We start from the raw sequence: 27,987 nt of genomic DNA, 5'->3' as shown, positions 1-27,987 counted from the left end.
TAGTGTGACTCTGTCTCTAAAAAAAAATAAAAATTTAAAATTAAAAAAATCTGAAAAATGACAAGAGCACAACATATAGATTATATATGTACATGTGTTTATAAATAACATATATACATTTTTACCTGTATACCCTAACAACTTGCTTAAAATTGACTATTTGCTAAGAAAAAAACATTGGTGTATAAGAAAACGGGTATAAAATCAATAACCATGGTAGAAATTGTATAGACACTCAAAAATCAGTCTCCAGAATAGGTTCCAGGCTTAGAGGCTTTGGCAGGTGAATTCTATCAAAGGGAGAATTCTATCAGAGACTGATAACATTTGCTTTTCTAAACAGATGACAGAAATATTTGTTATTTAAATAAAGGATAGAAAAACATGGGAAGATTCTCAAATCATATTATGAAAGCAAGCTATCATTTACATATCACCAAAATCATATAACAATTAGAGAAAAAGACCCTTACAGAGCAATATCACCCTAGCCATAACCCTCATAGTAACCGTAACACTAACTCTAACCCTAACCTTCACAGTAACCCCAACCCTTATGGTAACCTTCACTCTTACCCTAACGCTATTGTTAACTCTTATTCCAGTCCCAGTAAAATACTGGGAGCATATTACAACTGGAAGTGTTTCAAAAAGTATCGGTATGGTCTAACAGGATTTATTCCAAGAATCAACACTTGGAATTTCAGGAACAGAATCCACTCCATTAAGAGACAAAAACAAGAATGATGTGATCATCTAAATAGTAGCAATTAACACATTTAGTGACATGCAACTTTCATTTTCCATTTTAAAAAACATATAACTTAATAAATGGCAATAAAAGAAAACTTCTGTAGCTTAATGAAGAATATTTACCAGATAGCTGTGGCAAGCATCCTTCATGGTGAATGCATTTGGTCAAGGTCGAAATAAGTAAAATTTCAGCTGAAAATCCTCTTGCAAATAAAAGCATTTTAACACTTGATCACATTCAAATATATAAAAATTGATAGTTTTCCTATATAATATTAAATATTTGATAAACACAACAGGAAAAACCCCAATTACAATAACCAAATAACACAAATTAGTTGGAAAAGAGTTTGAAAGATAAAACCTACACCAAGAAAGCTATGAAATGTAACTGAAGGCTGACACCAGAGTAAACAGAAAGATGGACTCTCTATTTAGGGAACTATTTAAATATTGTTAAAATACCAGCTGTTTATAATTTAAATTATAGATCTGATCCATTTCAAAAGAAACCACAATATGATTAACTTTTTAAACTTGAAAATATTCTAAAGTTCATTTAGAAAGTAGGTAACCAAGAATAATCAAAACTTTTTTTAAATAATGGGTACCTTTATCAGATATGCAAACATACCATGAAACTAAAATAATTAAAACAGTGTAGCAGCACCGGAACAAAGAGCTCAGCTAGAGAATTCAGAAACGGACACTAAGACATGCAACGTACACGCCCTGCCCCTCCCTTGCCCCCACATCACAATCTTTCTCTGGGCTCAGATGATCTGCCCATCTCTGTCTCCCAAAGTGCTGGGAAGTGTGAACTGAGACACCTGGCCATCATCAACCATCATCAACTCTTTCTATGGATTTAACTCTTCTAGGTATTTTATGTAAATGAATTTATGCCGCACGCTACCTACGGTGTCAGCTTTCCTTCATCTGGTGTGTTTCCGGGTTCATCTGCACGGCAGCATCCCTTGGTGCCTCTTTTGGCATTTCTTTATCTCCATATTTCTATTTACTGAGTTTGTGTTGCTCTTCTTGATTTTACCATTTCATGTATCAGCTGTTAGCTTCCTGCTATAAAAGATGAGCACTGACTCTCCTAAGCCCCTACCTCACCCTCCTCCCCATTTTCCAGGACCTCCTCGATGGCTGTGCACCTGGTATCCACACCTGATGCTGGAGCTCCCCTCTTCACAATGTTTCTGTTTCTCGCAGTGAATAAGGGCCTGTCCACTGATTTGCTTGGTGTTCTATGAACTTAGGTTGATTTCTTTCCAAACTCCTAGACAGGGGGCCAACCACTGCAGACCCACTCATGCCGGAAGCACCCTCCAAGCCCTTCTTGGAGCCACATCTCAGGGTCCCAATGTCCAGCTTCTTCACCCACCCAGTGGTTCCTTTCCCTCCCTCCTGTCTCTGTTCCTAGGTTCCCAGTATTCTGAGGCCAAATAAGGAAGGGCTGGGGTCAAGCCATGCCATGCCTTACTTTTCATTTAGGACAGTCCCCTAGCACGGGGCAGGCTCCCAGCTCACCTTCCAGGGAAGAACCATCCTGGGTAGGAGAGGGCTGAGAGGCTGACTGCTTCTCAGATAGGCTTTCCATTGCTTTCCTATGCCAGCCCTATCTCTGCCGCCTCCCCATGCTCGGCGGTCCACAGTAACACTATTCCCAAGAAGTGGGGGCGCTGTCTGCAACACAAGAAACTCGCTTCCCAGTCCCCTCAACACACACAGGCAGAACAGATGCACACACATCACACACGTATGCACATACCTTCCATACACACACACACATGTGTGCACCTATATACACACACGCACTTCAGACACACAGCACACACTGACCTACACACACATACATGCATGTGTACACACAGACCTGTGTGGGTAAATGCACATACACACTTCACACACATTCACAACATATGCCACACACACACTCACATGCACTTCTTAGCTTTCTAGGTTCAGATCTGCCCTATTCATCTGTTTGTCTATCTGCCTTTCAACTTTCAAAGTTCTGTCACCTTCTTTCTCAACTTCTTGGTGACTTCTGCCCTTTAAAAACATTTTACCTGTCATTTTAGTGGGTTTTTAAGAGGAAGCAGAGGCCACTGTAAAATTAATTTGCCAAGATGGCTGAAAATCAAGGATCAAGGGAATAATTTTTTTTAATTTTAAGATGGGAGCTCCTAAGTCATCCTGGATGCTAACAGAAGTGACCTGCCAGTGAGGAGGGCATAAAGAAAGACAGCACAATAGACTACACAGCCAGGCAAGTCCCTGAGGAAACAAGAGGGTGGCTTGTCCTGACCTCACAGCAGGGACTCTGTGCATTTGAGGGGCAGGAAAGGCCAAGGGAGGAAAAGTGACTTGGCCCCTTGGGTCGGAGGATGGGGCAGAGAAGAAACTCTCTTCTCCTTCACTCTGAGGCATAGACACCAGCTGAGACTGACATCTGATTAGATCAGAAATCTGAGGAAGGAGAAGCAGATAGAACAGAATGACCTCAAACAGAAGCAATCCTTCAAGAGGGCGCTGCTGGGACTGGGGCAGGTGTGGGTGGATCCAAGCCCTTGGTCGTAAAATTACAGGAGACCAGTCTGCACACCATGTGGCCTCTAGCAACGCTGTGATCTTGTTCTACCACATGGGTGCTGGGAGGAGAGAGGCAAAGCAAAGAGAGTGTGTGCAAAAGTGACTACAGGGCAGCTCCAGGAGCTGTGGGCTGATGAAGATGGGGGGCACCCAGAGGGCCATGGACAGGAAGGGGTGGGCTGATGAAGATGGGGGGGCACCCAGAGGGCCATGGACAGGAAGGGGTGGGCTGATGAAGATGGGGGGGCACCCAGAGGGCCACGGACAGGAAGGGGTGGGTTGATGAAGATGGGGGGGCACCCAGAGGGCCACGGACAGGAAGGGGTGGGTTGATGAAGATGGGGGGCACCCAGAGGGCCATGGACAGGAAGAGGTGGGCTGATGAAGATGGGGGGGCACCCAGAGGGCCATGGACAGGAAGGGGTGGGCTGATGAAGATGGGGGGCACCCAGAGGGCCACGGACAGGAAGGGGTGGGGACAGTCCCTTGATGCCCTTCAGCTGCTGTCTGCACTAGGGCTAAGTATGGGCTAAGTATAGATGAACTTTTAAATTCTTTTTCATGTTTTTCAATTCGATAATGGAAGTTGTTATCTTAAGGTAATTAAAAAAAAAAAAACTCTAAGAAGCAAATAACCAATTCAGTATTACAAGAAATAAAAGACCTCAAAGTAAATAAAAATCTTCAACAAAGTGTTCATTACTATTTCTTTTTCCTGATCTTGCTGCAGCTGAAAAACAGCCCCCAGATGGGGCTAGGAGTGGGCTCTGGCACTAACCAGCTATGGGAGATGGGACCTTACCTGCAAAATAAAGTGAGACCTCAGAGGTCTGCATGGACCACACAGCCCAGGGAAGGCCCGCCTGTGCTGCTCTATGGAGGATTGCATCCATCTCTCTCTCTCAGGAAGTGGGAAGAGCTCTCCGAGACATGGAAATGGAAAAACCAAGTGCTTCTAAAACCACCGGCTCCCCTGGGAAACATCCACTCAGATGGGTTCCGCTCTGGTTCATCACAGCACCCCAGAATCCCCCAGGAGGAAGCTGCAGGACTCACTCGACACAGCCCACAAGAGGAAAGCCCTTCTGTTCCAGCCTGCTCAGTGCTCACAGCACCTCCCTTCCCATCAGCAGAAGAGGCCACAGGTGCCCATAAAAGTTCCCTGTCTTTACTGATAAAAGGCCTCAGGGAATTTCCAGAATCTGCCTGCTGCAGCCTCTAGAACCCAAGTGCTGGCAGGTGAAGGCTCCTGCCCTGCACCTCTGCCTCTCAGCCTGGCTGCCGGGCACGGCTTGTGCGAGGTGAGTACCCAGCCCGGGCTCGCCCCCGCCCCACCACACTGGTTTATTTCCAGAACTGTAGGCTGGGTCTGAAGAGCCTACCGTTAGGCTCAGACGAAGAATCTGGACAACACCAGAGTTGAAGAGAAAATGGGAACAACACATAACCGGTGTTGTTTATCTGTCTGAGTCCCAGAGCCTCTTCCCTTGAGATTTTGGTGAAAATTAGACCCAGATTGTAAGATTACAAAGTTGGCCCCAAGGCAATAGGGATTTGGATTCCTCTAAGAAGCAGGTATTACAGCAGCTTTAGTTAAAGCCACGACGATAACTTAGCACAGAGAGACTAGCTGGCTGGCTCCCTACTCCCACATCCACCCTGCTCGATACCACGTGGACTGAGAGCGGCCTCAGGATGACCTGTGAGGCCCCTGATGTGCCGCAGCTGCGCTCTCACCTCCTACCCCGCAGCCTCCTCACCGTTCTATACCAGGCACGTCAGACCCGAGCTTCTGCTCCAACCCCCCTTGGCTCTGGAGCCCCTCACCTCCTGCACCAAGGGGCTCACACCTGCACCTCCAGCAAGGCTTGTGCAGATGCCCCGTGTCTCAGGGCTGACCTGACAGCCTATTGACACAGCACCAGCACTCTCATACCCTGCCCTTCCCTGTGTCCTCCACAGCCACTGTCACCCCGTGACACGCCACGGGATGGACTCACTGACTAGACTGATGTTTTCTATCCCCCCGGCCGATGTCAGGATTCTGGCAGTGTGCCTGGTACATCACGGACACATGGTAAACATCTGCTGAATGAATGAAGGAAAAAACAAAGTCTGTGTTCGAGTAATTTGTTAGTAAGAACTCTTCTCTTATGATACCAGTCCAGATTCCAATCACCCACAAGCCCAAGCACCTACATGCACAGACCCCAACCCCCCATGCCATCTCTCTGTGGGGCTCCCCATGCTAACTCTCCATGCCATCTCTCTGTGGGGCTCCCCATGCCAACCCCCCATGCCATCTCTCTGACCAGGGCACCGTCCTGCTGCAGCTGACATCTCTGGAAGTCAGTGGGCAGGCCTGCAGCACTGTCGCATCAGGAAGCACTGTGCTCAGTACCTCACAGTAGCCCAGGGCCACCATCAAGCCCATCAGGAAGGCAGGTCACACTGAGAGTTCCAACCAACATCCCGTCAACAAGGCGGCTCTTCTTGTTCTGCTGTTGTGAGGTTGGAAGGCTTGGCTCAAATCCCAGCCCCACCACTGGCATCAAGATAACCTGAGTGAGTCACTTCACCTCGCCAAGCATTAGGGAATACCGATCCCTATCTCAGAGGGGCACTGGGAGGATGAAGGGAGCGAGTTTGTGGAAGTGATGAATCATGATGGCTGGTACTTCATCAGCATTAGCAGCCATCATGATGACATTTGTTTTTCATGCAAAACTGCAAAAAAATACCAAGTTTCCTGCTGAAAATGTTTTGAAAACAATGTTTATAAGCTTTAGAAAAAGAAAGACATCTTTAGGATAATTTTAAAAGGAGTCATCTCGAGGTAGTTTGACCGAACTAGAATCGGGACCACAGTGCGGTGTCTGAGACAGGTGTGTGCCGCCGTGTGCTGGCCGGTGCAGGGTCCTTTCCACAGATGTCGCCCACACACCCTGTGGCTGCAGGCACTGTGGGGCCATCACAGCTGCCACACACACAGGCACTAGCGTGCGGCAGGCGCTGTCGGCACAGGAACAAAGGCACCAACAGCCGGCTCCCGGCTCCTGCTGGTCTACGTGGTCAGGTTAACTGTGGAGAAAGGTTATCAGAGAAGGAGGAAACTGCCTCTTTAAAAATCTTGGTTCTACAGAAGCAAGAAGGGAAAATGCACGTTACTCACACTACACGCTCTTGGCAGTAGTGTAAACTGAGGCAGGTTCCTCACGAAGCGTGAAACCAGGATCCAGGGAGTCAGCAGAGACATAGCTTCCCATGAGTGTAAGACTTTAAACTCTGCTGACACAGAAAGAGTCACGTAGTCTAAAAATATAACCTGTGACAGCATCACAAGAAGCACTACTTACACGGAACCATGTGAGAAGCCTCTCTCTCGCAGACAGTCCTGTAAACAGTTCAAGGGGAAAAAAAAACAATTAAAACTGGGCATAGGCTTTCCAAAGAGAGACAGAAATCACAATCCTCTATCACCTTAGATACAAAATTTTATCAAATCGAAGTCATCTATTAAAAACACATGCCCATAAATCAGTTATTGGGAAGGTCAAAGGTAGTTTCCCAGAAAAAGAATTCCAAAAAGTGATTCATTTCTAAACTGAGTCTGGAACATACAGGATACTGATAGACTTAGAGCCTCAGGCTCCCCTGAACCTTGACCCACAGTCCTCAGCCTGATGGAAGTCTGGGGCACAGCTGATTCTCAAATCCCTCTTAATCTGTGGGGCAAGGTGAGAACACAGGGAAGGTATACAGGACAGGACACCCACAGTCTCGGCTCCACCCTGAAGGGCCTTTACCTGGACCACAGGCCAAGGGGTCTCCCTGTGCAGACAGAATTGGCAGGTAAACACCACACAAAGACTCCCACAGACAGACAGACAGCCTCTGTTCAGTGATGCCCAAAGACTAAAGAAATATCAGGAAGCCTGGACAGAGGACCGTGGCAACTGTGACAGAGAAAGAGTACAACTGGGGTGACTCTCCCACCACACTTAAAAAATCAGACAAAAGACATGAAAATCAGACCTGGAGCAGCAGGCAGCACAGGACAACAATCCCCAGAGAAGGAAAACAAATGTGATGCTTCCTACGGTTGCTGCAGATTACAGCCTGGGGAGAGTGCCCAGGCCACAGCACAGGAAGGGGGAACCCAGGCAAAGCCAGAGGAGTTGGAGACAGAGCTGAGAATTCAGGGAGGCAAAGGCAGAGAGGAGAGAGGAGACCTACAGCCGACATCTCTGGACGTCTGTGGCTGGGGCTGTAGCACTGTCTCATCAGGATGCACTGCACTCAGGACCCCGCAGCTAGAATTAGAGGGCAGAGTACCCGAAAGGAATGCCCTGCACAGACAAACATTCCAGAGGTCTGTGGTGGGTTCCCTGGAGTCTTCGCCTGGACATGGACGGGCACAGGTGAATGGGTGAACTACCGGAGGCCAGGGAAAGAACCAAGGAAAAGAAAAAGGACAGACCACAGCTGCGGTTCACACAGATCTGAAGAGAGTTCATACTCCCAACAACTAGACTACAGAAGCCTTGAAGCACAGGGGACGCTAGGCTGATCACTCGAAGGGCACTGCCTCAGTAACAGGAGCACGGCGGCAGCAGACTAAGCTGCAGGACTACGCTAGGCAATGCTCAACGCAGCTTAGCAACAAGCCGCCAAAGTCTCCAACTTTCCAAGTAACTTGAATGCATTCCAAAACATAGTTCAAAATATTTTAAAATAATACAGAGTCCAACAATACAAAGTTTACAACGTCTCATCCATCCGAGACTTACTAGGCATGCAAAGAAGCACAAAAATGTATCTCATGATGAGATTAGTTGATCAATAAGATACAAACCCAGAAATTACACAGTGAGACCATTAGTACACAAAGACATTAAAACAACCGTTATACACTTTAGGAGGCAGAAGCAGGCAGATCACTTGAGGTCAGGAGTTTGAGACCAGCCTGAGCAACATGGTGAAACCCCGTCTCTACTAAAAATACAAAAATTAACCAGGCATGGTGGTGTGTGCCTGTAATCCCAGCTACTTGGGAGGCTGAGGCAGGAGAATAGCTTGAACCTGGGAGGAGGAGGTTGCAGTGAGCTGAGATCATGCCACTGTACTCCAGCCTGGGCGACAGAGTGAGACTCCATTTCGATCGATTGATCGATAGATAGATATAAAACAGCTATTAGAAATACATTGCATATGTAGAAGATGATACAGGGAAGCATAAAATACAAAGGAGAGACAAGAAACATATTTTTAAAAGACACAAATCGAGCATGCACAGACGAAAAATACATCTGAGATTTTAAAAATTATGCTGACTGGGATTAACACCACATTAGACCACAAAAGAAAAGATGCGTCAATGTACAGACAGAATAATCTGTGCAGACAGGAACTATCTAAAATAAAACATAGAGAAAGAACCTCTACTCCCCGAAGACAAAAATATATGTGTAATTGGAGACCCAGAAGTGGAGGATGGGATGAGACAAAAATCTATTTTAAGAAGTAATGACAAAAGGCAGGGCAGAGTGGTCATGCCTGTAATTCCAGCACTCTGAGAGCCCTTGTTCAGCTCAGCCTGGACAACATAGTGAGACTCCATCTACACAAAAAAGTTTTTAAAAATCAGCCAGGCATGGCGGGCGGCACACACCTGTAGTCCAGCTACTCAGGAGGCTGAGGTTGGAGGCTCACTTGAGCCCAGGAATTCAAGTCTACTCTGAACTGTGACTGCACTACTGCACCCCAGCGTGGGTGACAGAACAAGGCCCTGTCTCTAAAACAGACAAAAATAATTACAAAAACTTTTCCAAATGGATGAAAATTATAAGCCCATCCGTAGATTCAGGAAGGTCAGCAATCCCCAACCAGAGGGGGAGAAAAAAATAAAGGAAATTAAAGCAAGGCACATCATAATCAAACTATGTTAAAGCCAGAAAAAAAGAAACAGGAAGGCAAAAGCAGCTAAAACCAACTCATTCGCTGCTCTTGCCACAGAAAAACAAAAGAAAACAAAAATGGGTGCCTATGTGAGATGATGGACACGTTCGTTTGCTTCACTACAGGAACCTTTTTCTTATCTGTATTTTATAACGTAATATTGTGTACCTTAGATATACACCATATAATTAACTTTTTAAAATAGGAAACCATGTACGAAGAAACAAACACAGACAAAGTAAACAGAGAACTTCTCAGAAACAGTGCAAGCCAGAAGCCAATTGAATTATATCTCTAAAGTAATGAAAGAAAAAGCTATCAACCTGGAATACATAGTAAAATAACTTTCAAATATAAAAGTAAAATGAAGACTTTTTCTAACAAAAGCTAAAATAATTCATAATCCAACATACCTGAACTACAAATAATCTTAAAAGAAGTACAAAATACAAAAGTAAAATAACACCAGAAGGAAATCTGGATCTATAAAAAGAAGTGAAAACCATGGAAACAGAAAATATATACAATATAAAAGCCTTTTTTTCTTAATTTTTTAAGATTGTTTTCAAATATAATAGACTATTTAAAGCAAAAACAAAAAAGGCAATGTATTGTGGGGCTTATGACAGTGTCCAAGTGAGGTGATAAGAGCATAATGTAACAGCCAGAAGTGAGAGAGAGTATACTTCTGTAATGTTCTGACGCTATACATGAACTGGCATAATATAACTTGCAGATGACTATGATAGGTTAAGGAAATATACAAGAAATCCTAAAGAAACCTCTAAAAACAGCGACAAAGCTAATAAGCTGCAAGCCAGGGCCCCCAGGTTTTCAGGCACACACTATGAAAAAGTATCCACTTGTAACTGTTGCATCCTGTGTTGTTGTTTAATAAAAGTTCCAAGAAGAAAGCCCAGCGCTGGCAAAATGAAAACCAGTTCGATCCAGAGATGCCTCCGTTGGAGATGAACTCTGGCAAATTCTCCTCATTACCATACTAGAAACTCCACCCAGGGAGGAGCTTATTTGCCATCTCGTACACCTGTGAAGTATGTAGACGCGTGATTGACAACTGTGCCTGTGCTGCCTTGACTCTACCTTCTACATACAATGATTCAGCTGACAAGCCTCAGAATGGTGTTTTCAGCTTTATTCAGGAAGCGCTACTCTGGAGAATTATCCCTGGTGTCCTCCTTACTTGTTGCAATTTTAGATTCCCTTGTTAAATCCTCCTTGGTTGAGCTCATTGTACTATTGGTGGCCAAGCAACTGAACCCACCCATTGTGTGGGCAACAAAGCTAGTAAAGGTAATAAATTGATTATGAAAAGTACTCAATCCAAAATAAGGGAGGATAAGAGGAAAGGGGACTCTAATAACAAGTGGGAAAATAGAAATCCAATAGCAAAATGACAGATTTACACCCAACCATACCAATAATCACATTAAATATGAACAGTATAAGCATCCCAATCTAAATGCACTTTTTAAGACTGGATAAAAAAATAAGACCACACTATAAGCTATTTGCAAGAAACCCACTTTAAATACAAACATACACATAGGTTAAAAGAAAAAGGATGGGAAATAAATGTGCCATGTTAACTCTAATCAAAAGAAAGCTGGAGTGACTATATTAATAACAGAAAAAAGTAGATTTCAGAGAACGCAGTATTAGCAGAAGTATATAAGGGCATTATGTAATAATCAAGGGGTCAGTTTATCAAGAGAAAATAATAACCCTAAAAGTTCACACACCTAATAAAGAGCTTAAAAATACATAAAGCAACCCCCTCACACCAAATAGAGAAATCCACAATTATAATGGGAGCTTTCTACACTTTTTTTTCAATAACTGATTTTGTAAAAACCTACACAGAAGATTAGTAAGAGATATAGGAGACTCAAATAACATTATCACCCCACATTATTTAACTGACATTTATAGAGCACACAATAATAGCAGAATATACCTTCTTTTCAAGTGATCATGAGATATTTTCAAAGGTCATATTTTGAAAAAATTTTTTTAAGTTTCAATAGAACTTGAAAGGAATAAAAAAAATATTTCCTGACCCCAATGGAATTAAATTAGAAATCAGGAACAAAAAAGTATCTGGGAAATCTTCCAAATACTTTAAAAATAAATAGCACATGTCTAAATAACATATAGGTCAAAGAAAAAACACAATGGAAATTAGAAAGCATTTTGGCCTGAATAACCTGAACAAAAATGAAAACTCTACATATCAAAATATGTGGGAGGCAGTAAAAGCAGTACTAAGAGGGAAATTTATAGCACTAAATGATTGTATTAGGGGAATAAAGGGTCTCAAATCAATTACTTAAGCTTATTAAAACAGAGCAAAGTAAGCAGAAGAAAGGAAATAAAGAATAGAAATCTATAAGCTGAAAAGCAATTTTAAAAATACTTGCTTCAGGAGACTAAAGTGGGAACATCACTTGAAACCAGGAGTTTGAGACCAGCCTGGGCAACAGAGCAAGATCTACTCTCTACAAAAAAAATTTTTTTACATTAGCCAGGCATTGTAGATGGTGAAACATGCCTGTACGCCTAGCTACTCAAGAGGAAGAGGCAGGAAGATCACTTGAGCCAAGGAGTTTAAGGTTACAGAGCAAGCCTCTGTCTCTAAAAAGACATAAATAGAAGTAAAAAATATAGAAAATAAAACCGAAAGTTGGTTCTTTAACAAGGTAAATACGATTGATAAACATCTAGCTGCATTAACCAAAAAAAAAGGGGGGAGAAGGCCCAAATTACCAATATCAAGAATGAGAAGACAGAACATTACACAGATACAGAAGATATTATACAGACAATTAGGGCAAACCACAACGTGATACTACTTCACACCAGAATGGCTATAATCAAAAAAGTCTAACGGAAACGTCGAGAACCTGGAGAAATAGGCAACCTCATACATCGCTGGTGGAAATGAAAAACGGTGCTGCTACTGTGGAAACCAGTCTGGCAGTTCCTCAAAAAAAAGAAAACACAGAATCACCATACGACAACTCCCCTCCTAGGTACAGACCCAAAAGAATTAAAAATACAGATTTAAGCAGATACTTGTTTATAACAGCGCTATTCACAATAGCCAACATGGGGAAACAACCCAAATGTCTATCAGCAAATGAGTGGGTAAGCACGCTTTGGTATAGCCATACAACGGAATTTGCTGCAGACATCAAAAGGCTGAAGAGCCACATGTGCTGCAGAGGAACCTCCAAACTAGGCTAAGTGAAAGAAGCTAGACGTGAAAGGAAGTATCTAGCACAGGCAAGTCTATAGAGACAAAAAGCAGATTCGTGGTTTCCAGGGCATAAGGAAAGGGGGAAATGAGGAGTGATTACTAAATAGGTGTGAAGTATTCCTCCATGGTAACAAAAAAGTTTCGAAAAAGTTTGAAATTGGGTGGTGGTTGTACAACATTCTGAATGCACCAAACGCCACCAAATTGTATACTTTAAAATGGCTAATTGCATGTTAAGTGAATTTCACCTCAATAAATACATAAATATAATAATTGGATGCTATGAACTGCTACATGTCAGTCAATTTGCCAACCTAGATGGAGCCAGTTCTTACTAGAATCAAACCACTGGCCAGGCGCAGTGGCTCACACCTGTAATCCCAGCACTTTGGGAGGCTAAGGCGGGCGGATCACCTGAGGTCAGGAGTTTGAGACCAGCCTGTCCAACATGGGGAAACCCCATCTCTACTAAAAATACAAAAAAATTAGCCAGGTGTGGAGGTGCATGCCTGTAATCCCAGCTACTCAGGAAGCTGAGGCAGGAAAATTGCTTGAACCCTGGAGGCAGAGGTTGTGGTGAGCCGATACCGCGCCATTGTACTCCAGCTTGGGCAAGAAGAGCGAAACTCCATCTCAAAAAAAAAAAAAAAAAAGAATCAAACCATCAAAACTCACTCAAGGAAAATTAAATAACCCTATATGTATACCAAAGAAACTACATGCGAGATAAAACCTTCCCACAAAGAAAAGAGCTGACCCAGATGACTTCACAGGCGAATTCTATAAAATATTCAAAGAAGAAATAGTATCAATTTCTTAGTAACTCACCTAGAAAATTGAAGATGAGAGAATACTTTCCAATTCATTCTATAAGGCAAGTATTAACATGATACAAAACCAGAAAAAGACACTACAAGAAAATACATCAATAATTCAGAAATATAGATGACAAAATTCTCAAATTTTAGCATACAAAAATCCAACAATATCAAACAAAATACATGCAGACAAAGTGGGTTTTAACCCAGAAATGCAATTGGCTTACTACTATTGTTTTCTAAAGCAATCAATGTAATTCACCATATAAACAAAGGAGGAATACCATAAGATCATCTCAATAGATATAGAGAAGACAAAATTCAGTATTAACTCATGATAAAAATCCTCAGCAACCTGGGTATATAAGGACTCTTTCTCAACTTGATAAAGGACCTACAGTTGAAATATAGAGCTAACAGTATACACAAGGATGAAAACTGAATGCTTAACCCTCAATTCAGGAACAGTTAGACCATCCCTTCCAAACAGTTCCTTTAACAAGATATCAACCTCCACAAGTTGATCTATCAATTCAGTACAATCCCAACCGAATCTGACTTCATCTAAGCGAATTCTAAAATTTATATGAAAATACTGAGTAAATAAACCAGCCAAAGAAGTCTGAAAAACAAAATGGGAGGGCTTATGCTGCCTGATTTCAAGATTTATTATAAAGCTAGTTATAAAGATAAATAAATTGACCCATGGACCAGGATAGAGTCTAGAAACAGTCTGCACACAGTATTAACCATGTTTTTCCTTTTCTGTATCTGATGCTTTGACATCCAGGGTGCCTTGCTGACCCTGGAGGGACTGCCCTCCCAGAGTTAGCCAATTCCTAGAAATAGTAAACAATCCACTCTAGAGCACCTTTCAAATACAAAGCCACCAGTCCAGAGCTCACACCCCAACCACCTCCTCTCACGTGGGACCATTCTCCACCTGCCCCAATCACCACAAGGCCAGGCACCAGACAACTAGGGACAGACTCTACACCCAAGGCCCTGCTGAAATGATTCAAACTGCCATTCCTAAGCCTGCTCCCCTGCCTCAGCCATTCCTCCCGTGGAGACCACAGTGAGGCTTTCTCTGCCCACGCCGTCGCCTTGCTCCCTCTCTGCCTCTTGACCTACCTGGTACTTCCCGTATGGCTCTGCCTGGGAGCGGTGCTCCTGTTTTCCAGGGAGCTGTGAGTACACAGATTTTCTTCCTTCATGACAGTATTTCTATGTCTCGTCTTAGCACACAGGATTAAAACAAATCCCAGATATCCTTAAAACACACACACATAAACAAGTGATTCTGACAAAGTTTCCGAGGCAATTTAATGAGGAAAACATAATCTTTTCAAGAAATGGTGCTAGAACAACTGGACATTATATTTTTAAAACATAAGGAAAATAAGAACCTTGACATTTTCTTTGCATCCAATATAGAATTAATTCAAAATGGATCATAGACTTAAATGTAACAGTCAAACTATAAACTTGTAGAATAATGAGTAAGAGAAAATAAAGACCTTCAATTTCACAAAGAATTCTTAAACATCATACAAAAGGCATGAGCTACAAAATTTAAAAACTGATGTTGGATGTTATCAAATTTTAAAACTTTTGATCTTCAAGTCACTGTTATAAAAATGAAAAGTATTTACAGAACACATACCCCATAAAAGACTATATCCAGAATATATACAGAAAAAATTCTCAAAGCTCAATAAGAAAACAGACAACCCAGTTTTTTAGAGAGCTAAATATTTGATTAGGTACTTCAAAGAAAATATACAGATGTTGAAAAAGCACATAAAAAGATGATCTGGCTGGGAAAGTGGAAATCATGCTTTCCAGACCAGCCAGGCCAGCCGTGGGAGCAACACACGGGCCGCTGTCCTCCACATCCTGAGTGCCGTGGCGGAAGACACCAGAAACACAGGAAACACAAACATCAGGAAAGGTCAGCACTGTCGGCGACACAGTGTCAGACGGACAGGCCTGGCTGGATCATGGGCCTGCAACCCACTGTCAGGGGAAAGCAGGGGTTCAGGCATGGAGCAGGGCGGGTCAGGACGCTGCAAACGCTCCCCTAGGTGAGCCACCCAGTCCACGGTCATGCGCTCTTTCTCTACTGATAATCTCCTAAATTAATCTCCTTCACCCTGCTCTCCCCCACGAGCTCCCATATCCACTGCCTACCTGGCCAAGCCACTTGGACGTCCATTACTTGAAGTCCAAGACCAAACCCTTAACCCCTCCCACCCTGCCCCGACCCTCCCCACATCATCCTGCCTGAGTTGCTCAGGCCCCTCGGAGTCGTCTGAGTCCCCCCTCCAGTCCCATTGGTGGCCTCAGCACGCACCACATCTCAGGAGCCCTAACCACATTGCCTGGGCGCCTGCGGCCTCTATACCAAACCTGCACCCTGGTGCCTTCCCCACAGCCAGGGTGAGCCTTTGCGGTGGGGCCTAGGGCCATGGCTGACACCTGAGGGTGTCACCTGACCTCCTGGGGGGGCCTGCTCCCCTGACCTCATCTCCTGCACCTGGTTCCTCACCCAGCCGCCCCTTCCTTTCCTTTCCTCCGTCAGGTCTTTGCCCCATCCACGCCTCCTGCCTAGGCACATGCCTGCTCCCTCCTGCCTCCAGTTCCACCATCTCCTCCTCAGAAGGGCCTCCCTTGCCCACCCTCCAGGCAGCCCCTCAGCCTCCCTGCTCAGCCTCCCTGCTCAGCCTCCCTGCTCTCTTTCTAGCACGTGCCTGCTGTGTTTGTAAGTCCCCTTCTTTGGCTGTGGGCCCCATCCCCGCCACTAGAAATAAACCCCATGGTGGTAAGAACCTTGTCTGTGTGTCCATGCCACTCCAAGACCAGGAAGAGCACTGTGGAGGCAGGCCCGCAGCAGAGGCTTGACAGAGAGAGGACAGGCAGGCACTGCCCCCACGGTCTTCTCCCTAAGTGGCAGGGCCTGAAGGAGGACACGCCTGCTGTGAGGCCCAGGGCATCTGTGCCTCCATATCTATGGGCACTCTTCCTTTTCTAAAACTCACAGAATGAAATAAGATTTATTGGATGAGGGAAAGGGAAAACCCTATATCTACCACAGGATACTTGTGGTTCAACTAATCAGAAAAAAGCCACCATCAGAACCTGATTGATCAGAGGTCATCTGCTCAGAGTTCAGGGCGCTTCTCAAGCGCGGGCACCAGGTGGAAGCTGCCACAGACCACCCCTGGCCACGCGCCACAGCCCAGGGCCCGGGCTCTGGCATTGCCACTGGTTTGCAAACATACCCCAGCATCTCAGGGAAACTACATAGCCATGACAGAATCTCTTCATTAGAAAGATATTTTAGGGCCGGGCGCGGTGGCTCACGCCTATAATCCCAGCACTTTGGGAGGCCGAGGCGGGTGGATCACGAGGTCAAGAGATCGAGACCATCCTGGTCAACATGGTGAAACCCTGTCTCTACTAAAAATACAAAAAATTAGCTGGGCACAGTGGCGCGTGCCTATAATCCCAGCTACTCAGGAGGCTGAGGCAGAAGAATTGCCTGAACCCGGGAGGTGGAGGTTGCAGTGAGCCGAGATCGCACCATTGCACTCCAGCCTGGGTAACAAGAGCGAAACTCTGTCTCAAAAAAAAAAAAAAAAAAAGAAAGAAAGATATTTTAGAAACACAGCCAGTAAGTAACAAGGCAAAAACAAGCAAAATGTTACACCTTCTGCAGATTTAGCCATGATACCAACAGCCATACCTGTGGCTGGAAACAGCTTATTTGAGCTATTATCTATAAGTTTTATCATTTAAGGTGAAGAGGAAGTCCATGGAACACTGGAGTATCCCAATGACAGCATCTCCGAGAGTCAGTGTCTCCCTAACAGAGAGGGCTTCCTGTCCTCCTGTCAACCACTTTCTCAGACCAGAGCAGCCTCACGGTCCAACAGCCTGAAAACAACAGCAGATGGAGTGCCACTCCAGCGGGGGTCTCTTTCAAATCCCACTGAGGCCCCCACCCTTGCCGCTTCCCATCGCTGCCCACACATCTACACGTCTGATGCTGCTTCCCATTCTCACACTTACAATGACACCGCTAACACTTCATATCAGAGTTGTAATGTTCCTGTTACAGAGCAGCCTGGCCTGCCACCATGAAGGCAGCGAGACTCCCAGCTGGCCCCACCTCGCTTGGCAGGGGCAGGGCTGGGACTCCTTCCAGCATGCAGTGCTGGCTTCTGGGGCTGCCCCGTTGGGACAGGATGAGCAAGCAGAGAGAGAAACCAGCAGGGAGTGCAGGCAGCCGCCATGCACTACCCTGTGAGTATTTTAGCCCCCGACTTCCAAAGACTGCATTATCATGACTCAGGGTAACACTAGGGTGGGGGGATCACAGCTGGACACCCCTGGAAGTGCAGCTCCTAGGAATTTGCTCATAGGTTCCATTTTTGCTAAATGTGTTAACAAGAGCTCAAACTTCAACAGATCTCAAGAAAGAAAGATGAGCAAATGCTATGTTTTTAACTAAAACCTAAATGGGCCACAGCAAGGATCTGCCTTCAGGAGGGGACAGCCTTGACTCTGAATTTCTCCAGATCTGGGGACAGAGTATCTCATTATCTCACCCCCTGTGGGACAGTGAATTGAGAGTTTTACAGTGCCAACAAGAAGCAGGATGTGGGGTGAACCAGAGTTTAAAACAGCTTACACTGAAGGAGGACGGGCAAGGAAGAAGAGTCAACTTAATCCCCATCACAGACTCCACCAGCAGAATCACCATTTGTATTAGAAATTACTACCACTCTCGGTGATGGTCTCAGCAGAAAGGAGAAGGAAGCCAACAGCAGGTGAACATCTCTGCTCCTCCACCTCAAAAGTGGTGTGGCCATGTCACGGCTGACAAGGCCAGAGAATGCAGATCCCACAGACCCTGAGCCCGACCCCGGCCTGGCATCCAACCTGCGTGTTGTGCCGGCTGTGCTCCCTGGCCTGGGACAGCAGCCCCTTCCCTCCTTCCAGACACTTGCCCACAAGTGTCCTCCATTTAGACATCCAGCAACTGCCCACAGTGTGTACTTTTTATTTCACTTTCCTATTTAAGATAGAGCATACTTCAGGTATGTGTGAATACAGAGACAAATACCCACGTTTCAATCTTTTAAAATTACATTGATGGGCTTTATTCACTATCAACTTGTAATGATTTGTAAAACAATTTTTGTTTCAATGTCAGTTACTACATGAACTTGTTAAAATTTAAAAATTCACTATTTTTACTTTCCTATTTTCTGAATGGGTCACTCTCATTATCAGAACTGGACATGGGAAGTCTGGCCTCTCACCAGGGTAATTAAGTTGCCTAGAATACATCTGCTAGACTCTCTAGACAGCTGTCCCTAGGATCACCAATCCCTGATGGACAATGAGCTCTGCAGAGCCCTGCCCCAGAGCCTCCCTCCACAGCCGGCCCGCAGGCCGCAGACGGCAGGCCATGTGCTGAGAGCCTAGGACGCCTGCACATCCCCTGGTTGTGGAGCACATGCCAGCTCTCTGTGCGGAAAGCTGGAGAGAACAGAAGAGTGCAAAGACTACATGTAAAAGCACCTCCGCTTGGCAGGTGGAGGCGGTGACAGCAGCAGAGTGTGTTTTCTTCTAGTACTTCCTCATTACTACATTTACCCACACACATTTTTAAAACAAAAATGAGATCACATATATGTTCTCTGAGGTAATGTAGTAAATCTGTGTCTGTAATATTGGTAGAAAATATTTATAACAGCTTGTTTTTAGCCTTTAATAATATTTATTAATAGTCAAAGAAATCTGTCTATGAAAATCGCTATGATTTAAGATTATCTAGATTGCTTTATGCTTAGAAAAACACTTCTACATTTCAAAGATCAGGTTAATATTCACATAATTCTTCTTGAACAATGAAAAAATATATTATTTCTCCTATAAGTGTAAAAGTGATATACATTCATTTAGGAAAACTTAGAAAATTCAGAAATGTGTGAAAACAAATAGCAGCAATCTCAGCTCTCAGAGACAAATGCTGTCAGCCTCTGATTGTACCTCTGTACACATAGACACACATCCACACATATATCCACTTACATTTCATGTCACGTAAGCCATTTTTACATACATTAATGACTTAGGTGTCAGTAACTGGGTACATTTTTTTCATGTCATGGATTATTCCTATAAACACTAATTGCATTGTGTTTATATCTCATTGTGTTGTGAAGCACAATAACTGACTTACTAAATCCTTTATTACTGCGCATTTGGGTTCCTTCCAATTGTTAATTATTTAAATTAATACTATACATGGCACTATTTAAATTAATACTGTACATGGCACTGGCCAAAACAGAGATATAGACCAATGGAACAGAACACAGGCCTTGGAAATAATGTCACACATCTAAAACCATCTGATCTTTGACAAACCTGACAAAAACAAGCAATGGGGAAGGATTCCCTGTTAAATAAATAGTGTTGGGATAACTGGCTAGCCATGTGCAGAAAGCTGAAAGTGGACCCCTTCCTTACACCTTATATAAAAATTAACTCCAGATGGATTAAAGATTTAAACAGAAGACCTAACACCATTAAAACCCTAAAAGAAAACATAGGCAATACCATTCAGGACATAGGCATAGGCAAGGACTTCATGACTAAAACACCAAAAGCAATGGCAAAAAAAGTCAAAATAGACAAATGGGATCTAATTAAACTTAAGAGCTTCTGCATAGCAAAAGAAACATCATTAGAGTAAACTGGCAACCAACAGAATGGTAAATTTTTGCAAGCTACCCATCTGACAAAGGGCTAACATCTACAAAGAACTGAATCATATTTAGAATCAGTTCTAGAATCTACAAAGAACAGTATCTAGAATCTACAAAGAACTGAAACATATTTACAAGAAAAAAACAAACAACCCCATCAAAAAGTGGGCAAAGGATATGAACAGACACTTTTCAAAAGAAGACATTTATGCAGCCAACAAACATATGAAAAATGCTCATCATCACTGGTCATTAGAGAAGTGCAAATCAAAACCACATTGAGATACCATCTCACACCAGCAAAATGGCAATCATTAAAAAATCTGGAGACAACAGACCCTGGAGAGGATATGGAAAAATAGGAACGCTTTTACACTGTTGGTGGGAGTATAAATTAGTTCAACCATTGTGGAAGTCAGTGTGGCTATTCCTCAAGGATCTGGAACCAGAAATACCATTTGACCCATCAATCCCATTACTGCATATATACCCAGAGAATTATAAATCATTCTGTTATAAAGACACATGTACATGTATGTTCATTATGGCACCGTTTACAATAGCAAAGACTTGGAACCAACCCAAGTGCCCATTAATGATAGACTAGATAAAGAAAATGTGGCACATATACACCATGGAATACTATAAGCCATGAAAAAGGATGAGTTCATGTCCTTTGCAGGGACACAGATGAAGCTGGAAATCATCATTCTCAGCAAACTAACACAGGAACAGAAAACCAAACACCACATGTTCTCACTCACAAGTGGGAGTTGAACAATGAGAACATATGGGCACAGGGAGGGGAACATCACATACCAGAGCCTGCCAGGGGTGAGGGGGAAGGTGGGGATAGAATTAGGAGAAATACCTAATGTAGATGACAGCTTGATGGGTGCAGCAAACCACCATGGCACATGTATACCTATGTAACAAACCTGCACGTTCTGCACATGTATCCCAGAACAGAACTTAAGTATAATATTTTGCTTATACTGAGCCCTAAATAAAGTACGAGTAGCAGTGAGTATTCCTCTTTAGGTACAAAGGACTGACGGATGTTGAAGACCTCTGCAGTCTTCCTGCTGGCTTACCTCTGACGGCCATCTGAAGGTGCCATCTCTACTAGTCCCTCAGGCCAGAACATATTTCCACTTCCTCTTACTCGCCTTGGAAATTGGTAGGTAATGATTTTGCCTACAGAGTTTCAAAAATCTAGCAACCTTTTAGTTTCCAGAGTTGGTGTCATGACTTAGCATGTGTATTAGTCTGTTCTCACATTGCTATGAAGAAACACCTGGTTTAATTGACTCACAGTTCCACATTGCTGGGGAGGCCTCTGGACACTTACAATCATGACAGAAGGCAAAGGAGAAGCAGGGTGGCAGGATGGAGAAGTGCCAGATGCTTACAAAGCCATCAGATCTTGTGAGACTCACTCATTATCACAAGAACAGCATGGGGGAAATCACTCCCACGATCCAATCACCTCCACCTGGTCTAGCCCTTGACATGTGTGGATTATGGGTGATGGGGGATTACAATTTGAGATGAGATCTGAGTGGGGACACAAATCCTAACCATATCAGCATGTCTCGGAGAAGACACACTGGAAACCCTCTGCGCACATTTCCTGTCACCAGGTATGGCTTGCTCTGACTTCTCAGTTCCTCAGTTGTCTTCTTTTACCTCTCTCAGTGATGGCCCCTCTGGCCCCTCTGGCCCCCCTGAGAACATTTACTATTCTGTCCTTCATCCCCAAAAGTGGCCCCAAGTCACTCACATCCACTGAAAACCCCTTCCCGACTGGCTTCAGCCCTAATTCTGAGGTAAAGCCAACCTTGTGCGGGGTGAGGATTATGAATGGTCAGCCAGATACAGCTGAGCTAATCCCACAATGTGGCTTGTTCCCTGAATTCAGCGAGGTCAGGTTTAACCGAAGATGGAACTTTCTCACACACTGACCTCCCTTCCCATTAGCTGGGCTCTAGATCTGATGCTTGGCCCTGCTTAGCACAAGTCCCACACTGTTTCCATTCTCTAACTTCACAGGGCATCTTGGTACCAGATAAATGAGCAGCTCTGCACTGCTGTTCTTTTCCAAACTTGGTTGGGCAGTCTTATGCTTTAATTTCCTTGTGACATTTAGAAGCAGTTCATCAATTTTCATAAAATATCCTGTGGCAATCACATTCATTTTTTGAAAAGTGTTCATTATAAAACACAGGACACAGATGGCATCCATGAGAATAGCAGAGTAATAACCACTAACAGCTTACCTCTCCACAAAAGCAATGAGAACACTGGCAAAATTGTCACAATTAACTTTTTAAGAGCTCTGGAAATTCATCAAAGGCTTACAGCAATCCAAGGATCACTGATCGAGAAAAACAACTGGACCTTGGTAAGAGCAGTGAGCTTTGCAGCATTTTAACTTACCCTACTCCCGTCCCTTTCCCCGCAGCTGCATCTGAGCCTGGAAAACCAAGACCCCAGCAATCAATGAGAACCAGCAGCCTGGTTGGTATGGAAGGGGCAGAACAGGACAGGAGTCTTTCAAAGCTGTAAACACCTACCCTTAAAAAAGAAGTAACATCTCAATTTGATAACCTAAATTTCCATCTTAAGAAACTAGTAAAACAAGAGAAAACTAAACCCAAAGTAAGCAGAAGGAATGAAATGACAAATATTAGGGCAACAAGAAATTAACACAGAAGAGAAAACAAAACCAAAAGTTAATTTCTTGAAAAGATCAACAAAATTGACAAATATTCACCTAGACTAGTAAAAAAAAAAAATTAGAGAAGACTCAAATTATTAAAATTAGGAATGAAAGAGGAGACATCACTACCAACCTTGCAGAAATAAACAAGATTATAAGAAAATACTATAAACAATTTTATATCAATAAATTAAATAACCTAGATGAACAAATTCCTAGAAACACACAGAAAAACTGACTCAAGAAAAAAAGAGAAATCTGAACAAACCTAAAACAACTGAAGAGATTTAATAACCAAAAAAGTTTCCATAAGGAAAAGTCCAGGATCAGATGGCATCACTCCTGTATTCGGCCAAACATTTAAGTAAGAACACCAACCCCTCACAAACTCTTTCAAAATACAGACTAGAAAAGGATACTTCCCAACTCATTTTATGAGGCCAGTGTTAGCCCAATACCAAACCCAGACAAAGAAAATAACAGACCATTATCTCTTATGGATACAGATGTAAAACTTCACAACAAAAATACTAGCAAACCAAATCTAGCAATATATAAAGGAATTATACACCATGATCAAGTGGATTTTATCCAAAATGCAAAGTTGGCTTAAAATCCAAAAATCAATCAATGCAATACATCATATTAATGGAATAAAGGACAAAAACCACATGATCATCTCAGTAGACACAGAAAAAGCATTTGGCAAATTTCAATGTCTAATGATAAAAACACTCAAAAAAACTAGGAATAAAAGGAAGGTTTATTAACTTGATAATGGATATCTATGAAAAACTCACAGCTAACATCATGCTCAATGGTAAAAGACTGACAGCTTTTCCCCTAAGATGAGAAACAGGACAAGGATGCCTGCCCTTGCCAGTGCAATCAACACCATATTGAAGGTTTTAGCCAGGGCAACTAGGCAAGGAAAAGAAATACAGGGCATGCAGACTGGAAAGGAAAAACACAAATATCTCTGTTTGGAGATGACATGATATTATATATAGAAAATACTAAGAAATCTACTAAAAAAACTGGTATAATAAAGTTCAGCAAGGTGGCAGGATACAGGATCAATATACAAAAATTAACTGTATTTTTGTACACTAGCAATGAACAATCCAAAAATAAAATTTTAAAAGTTCATAATAGCAACAAAAGAATTTGAAAATTAGGAATAGATGAATTTTTAAAAATGCAAGACTTGTACACCAAAAGCTTCAAAAAAAGGGAAAGAAATCAAACAAGACCTAAATAAATGGAAAAACATCCTACGTTCATCAACTGAAAAATGTAGTATTATTAAGATGGCAATACGTCCTAAACTAATCTACAAATTCAGTGCAATCTCAATCAAAATTCCAGATGACTTTCTGACAGAAATTGACAAGCTGATCCTAAAATTCCTATGAAAACTCAAGGGACTCAGAATAGCCAAAACAATCTTAAAAAAGAAAACAAAAATCAGAGGACTCACATCTCCCAACTTGAAAACTTATTACAAAGCTACAACATGCAATACATTGTTACATGGGCATGTTCTGGACTGAACTGTATCCCCACAAAATTCCTGTGTTGAAGACGTAATCCCCCAAATCACTGTATTTAAACATAGAGACTTTAAAGAGCTATTAATAATTAAGACTGAATGAGGTCATAAGAGTGGGGCCCTAATCCAACAGAACTAGTGTCCTCATAAGAAGAGGACTGGTATCCTCATAGCAAAAGGCCAGTGAAGACACAGCAAGAGGATGTCATCTCCAAACCTAGGAGAGAGTCCCCAGAAGAAACCAAAGCTGCCAACACTTTGATTTTAGACTTCCAGCTTCTAGAACTATGAGAAAATAAATTTCTGCTGTTGAAGCCATTCAGTGTGTGGTATTTTGTTATGGCAGCCCTAGCAGACTAATGCAGGGTGTAACGAAGTACATATAGATACATTCTCTTTCCCTCCCCATATATCCATATGGAAATAAACAAATTAACCCTTACATTTACATTCAACTGGTTTTAACTAAGACTGCCAAGAGAAACACTACTCATTTTAATAAAGGGTGCTGAGACAACTGGATATCCACATGTAAAAGAGTGAATCTGGAATCCTATTTCATACTACAGACAAAAATTAATTCAAAATGAATCAAAGACCTATGGGCTAAACTTACAAAGCTCTTAGAATAAAATGTGAAAAATATGAAAATGTGACCTTGGATTAGGCAGTGATTTCTTAGATATGACATCAAAATTATAAGCAATGAAAGAAAAAATAAATAAATTGAATTTGAAATTAAAAACTTTTGTGCTTACAAGGACATAATCAAAAAAGTAAAAAGCCAACCCACAGAACAAAGGAAAAGTTTGGCAAATCTAGTAAGGAACTAGTATCCAGAATACATAAAGAATTCCTACAACAACAAAAGGATGACTCAGTTAAAAAATGGGCAAATTATTTGAATATACATTTCCCAAGAAAATGTATGCAAATGGCCAATAAGCACATGAAAAGCTTTTCCACATCATCAGTCATCAGGGAAATGGCGATTAAAATAACACCGGTATGCTGCTTCACATTCACTAGAATGATAATAACAAGAAAGATGGACAATAACAAGTGCTGATGAAGACATGCAAAATTGGAACACTCATAAATTGCTGGCAAGAATGCAAAATGATGCAGCCAATTTGGGAAACAGTCTGGCATTTTCATTCCCATTTCTTGGGGAAGGAAAGACTGTAGAGTGACTGATAATGTATATGGGATTATTTTCAGGGTATAAAAAATGTTCTGAAATTAGTGACAATGGTTACACAACTCTGTAAATATATTAATACCAAAAACTACTCACTTGTATGCTTTAATGAGATGGATTTTATGGTATGCAAATTATACCTCAATTCAAAAAATAAACGTAATAGGCATCTGTATACTTATCATGAAAATTAAAAAGTTCTCAATATTTTGCTGTATTTGCTTCAGACCTCTTTTAAAGATGCTTGCAGATACACCAAAGCCCTATACTCCACTGATGCCCCTCCCTCCCTATAGGAAGGCAATCATATAATCCAGAGATGGCACATCAGTACTCACATTCAGGTGTATGTATCTTCGCTAGCCACATGCATATCCAAAAACAAAAATACCAAACGGCATTTATCCTTTTGCAATCTGCTTTGTTAACACTGTTACTGAGATTTATCCATTCTGATACCCATAGATCTAATTCATTCATTTTAATGTTTAATAATTTTTGACTATGTGAATAAAACAAATGTCTGGTTCCCCTTACTGAGGCCAGTTAAATTGTTTCTACTGTTTTGCTCTTACAAACACCATAGGACCATATCCCTGGGCACCCACTAGCTCTTCTAGAGCAAATGCCTGAAAATGGCATCGGTGGATCATATCATGTGCCAAAATAGTCTCCAAAGTGGTTATAAAAATTTGCATTCCCGAGAGCAAGGTCCCCACATCTCACCAATACATATTAACTGACTTCATGCTTGCCAAGCTGATAAATGTGAAATGGTATCTCACTGTTTTAATTCATATTTTGTGGATTCGTCTCAAAAATGAACAGTTTCCATATACTTATAACCTTTCTGGATTCTTCATTTTGACTTGTCATTTCACAGCCCTTTATCCATTGTATGCTTATTCTTTCTAGATCTTTGGTATGAATCCCTTTCCAGTTACATGATTTTCAAATGTATAATCTTACCTGTAGTTTTTCCTTTAAGTCTGTGAACACCTTGTGACGTGACCTCCATCACTGTGAATCTGCCCGTGCCTGTGTGTGTGTTCCCTGAAACAGGTTTCCTAGAGGACGGGACTAAGGGTTAAGAGAAGTGGAACCCAGTGTGGCACCAAGGCTTTTGGCCTAAGGAACCAGAAGAAGGAGCTGTCATGAAATGCTCAAGAGTTCAGTTTTGGACATAGTCTCAAATGCTTATTAAACTTGCAAATGGAAATGCCAACTAGGCACTGAGACAAATTAGTCTGGAGTTGATGGGAGAGTCCCAGAGCAGGAGTCATCAGAGCACAGCCAGTATTTAAAGTTGAGAGAAGAGATGAGACCCCAAAGGAGTGAGGAACATGGAGGCACAACCAGCCACACTGAAGATAGTGAAAACACGGAGCGTAGGCAGTGCATTCAGAAGAGTGTGTGGGAGCTACTAGCGCTTAGAGGAAAAGACAAGAGGACAGAAGTTTACAACGTTTACATTCTCCCATCCCCAAAACAGAAATAAAGTAAGAACACAACTGGAGTTTGACCAAGTGGCTCTGCACATGCCCCTCCCCTAGCCGTCCTGGCAACAGGCTACTTTCATAAGGTAACAACAGAAATATCAAATGCAAATGAAGAAAACAGAAATCAGAAGCAGAGCCAAGACAGTTGAACTGGCTCCTCCTTCGGGAAAGCTCTGGGAGGAGACGCTGAAGCAGACTTCCATGACTGCACATCTGCAGCGTCATTCTCATCGGCGCCAGCACCACCAAGAGGCTGCTGGAATGGCGGGTGCTCCAAAGAGTGCGGCCTGTCCTGTGCTCCCTCGTGCGCCAGGCAAGCAGTGGAGCATGGTGTCAGCAGGTGCAGGCACATCTTCAGGGAATCCACGCTGTCTTAGGAAGAGGGGGCAGGTACATGAATAACCACATGCAAAGTAAGGAAGAAATCTCACTCTGCCTTCATAAGGTAGTCATTAGTGAGCGACAATATTCAATAGCAGGCCCTGGGTAGATGAGAACACCGCAGGGACGGACAAGGTGTGTCCGCATGGGGCCACGTGGGCGGGACTGCCTATGCAGTATGCAGAAGGGCGGTCCTGGCAGGTGGGAAGCAAGAGCAAGGCCAGCAGCTCATCCCAGTTTGTCTGGAGCGTAAACCAACTAAAAGGGAGAACTAGGAGGTCAAACTAGAGAGAGCGCCTGCAAGCCAATGCCAGGACATCTGGATGTCAGGCCAAGAAGCTTGCTGGCTGGGCTTTATCTGGAAGATAGAGGGACAGCAAGCACAACTCCCTAGCAGAGGTGGCATGTTGGGATCTGGAACTCATTACTACTAGAAG

The 27,987-nt window shown here is 42.9% G+C and overlaps 1 protein-coding gene across 2 annotated transcripts in view; it reads right to left on the bottom strand.

The window, feature by feature from the left end:
• PCBP3 (poly(rC) binding protein 3) overlaps positions 1-27,987 on the bottom strand; it is a 290,673-nt gene that overhangs the window by 209,130 nt on the left and 53,556 nt on the right. For both annotated transcript variants that reach the window (XM_064380239.1, XM_064380246.1), the window contains exon 2: positions 6,714-6,751. The gene's annotated coding sequence lies outside the window, so the exon portion shown is untranslated. The remainder of the gene's footprint in view (positions 1-6,713; positions 6,752-27,987) is intronic.

Source organism: Aotus nancymaae, unplaced genomic scaffold (assembly GCF_030222135.1).
Source record: "Aotus nancymaae isolate 86718 unplaced genomic scaffold, 86718_ANA_hifiasm-v0.15.2.pri h1tg000022l_1, whole genome shotgun sequence".
NCBI classification, from domain to species: domain Eukaryota; kingdom Metazoa; phylum Chordata; class Mammalia; order Primates; family Aotidae; genus Aotus; species Aotus nancymaae.
This window is presented reverse-complemented; position numbering and strand designations above follow the sequence as displayed.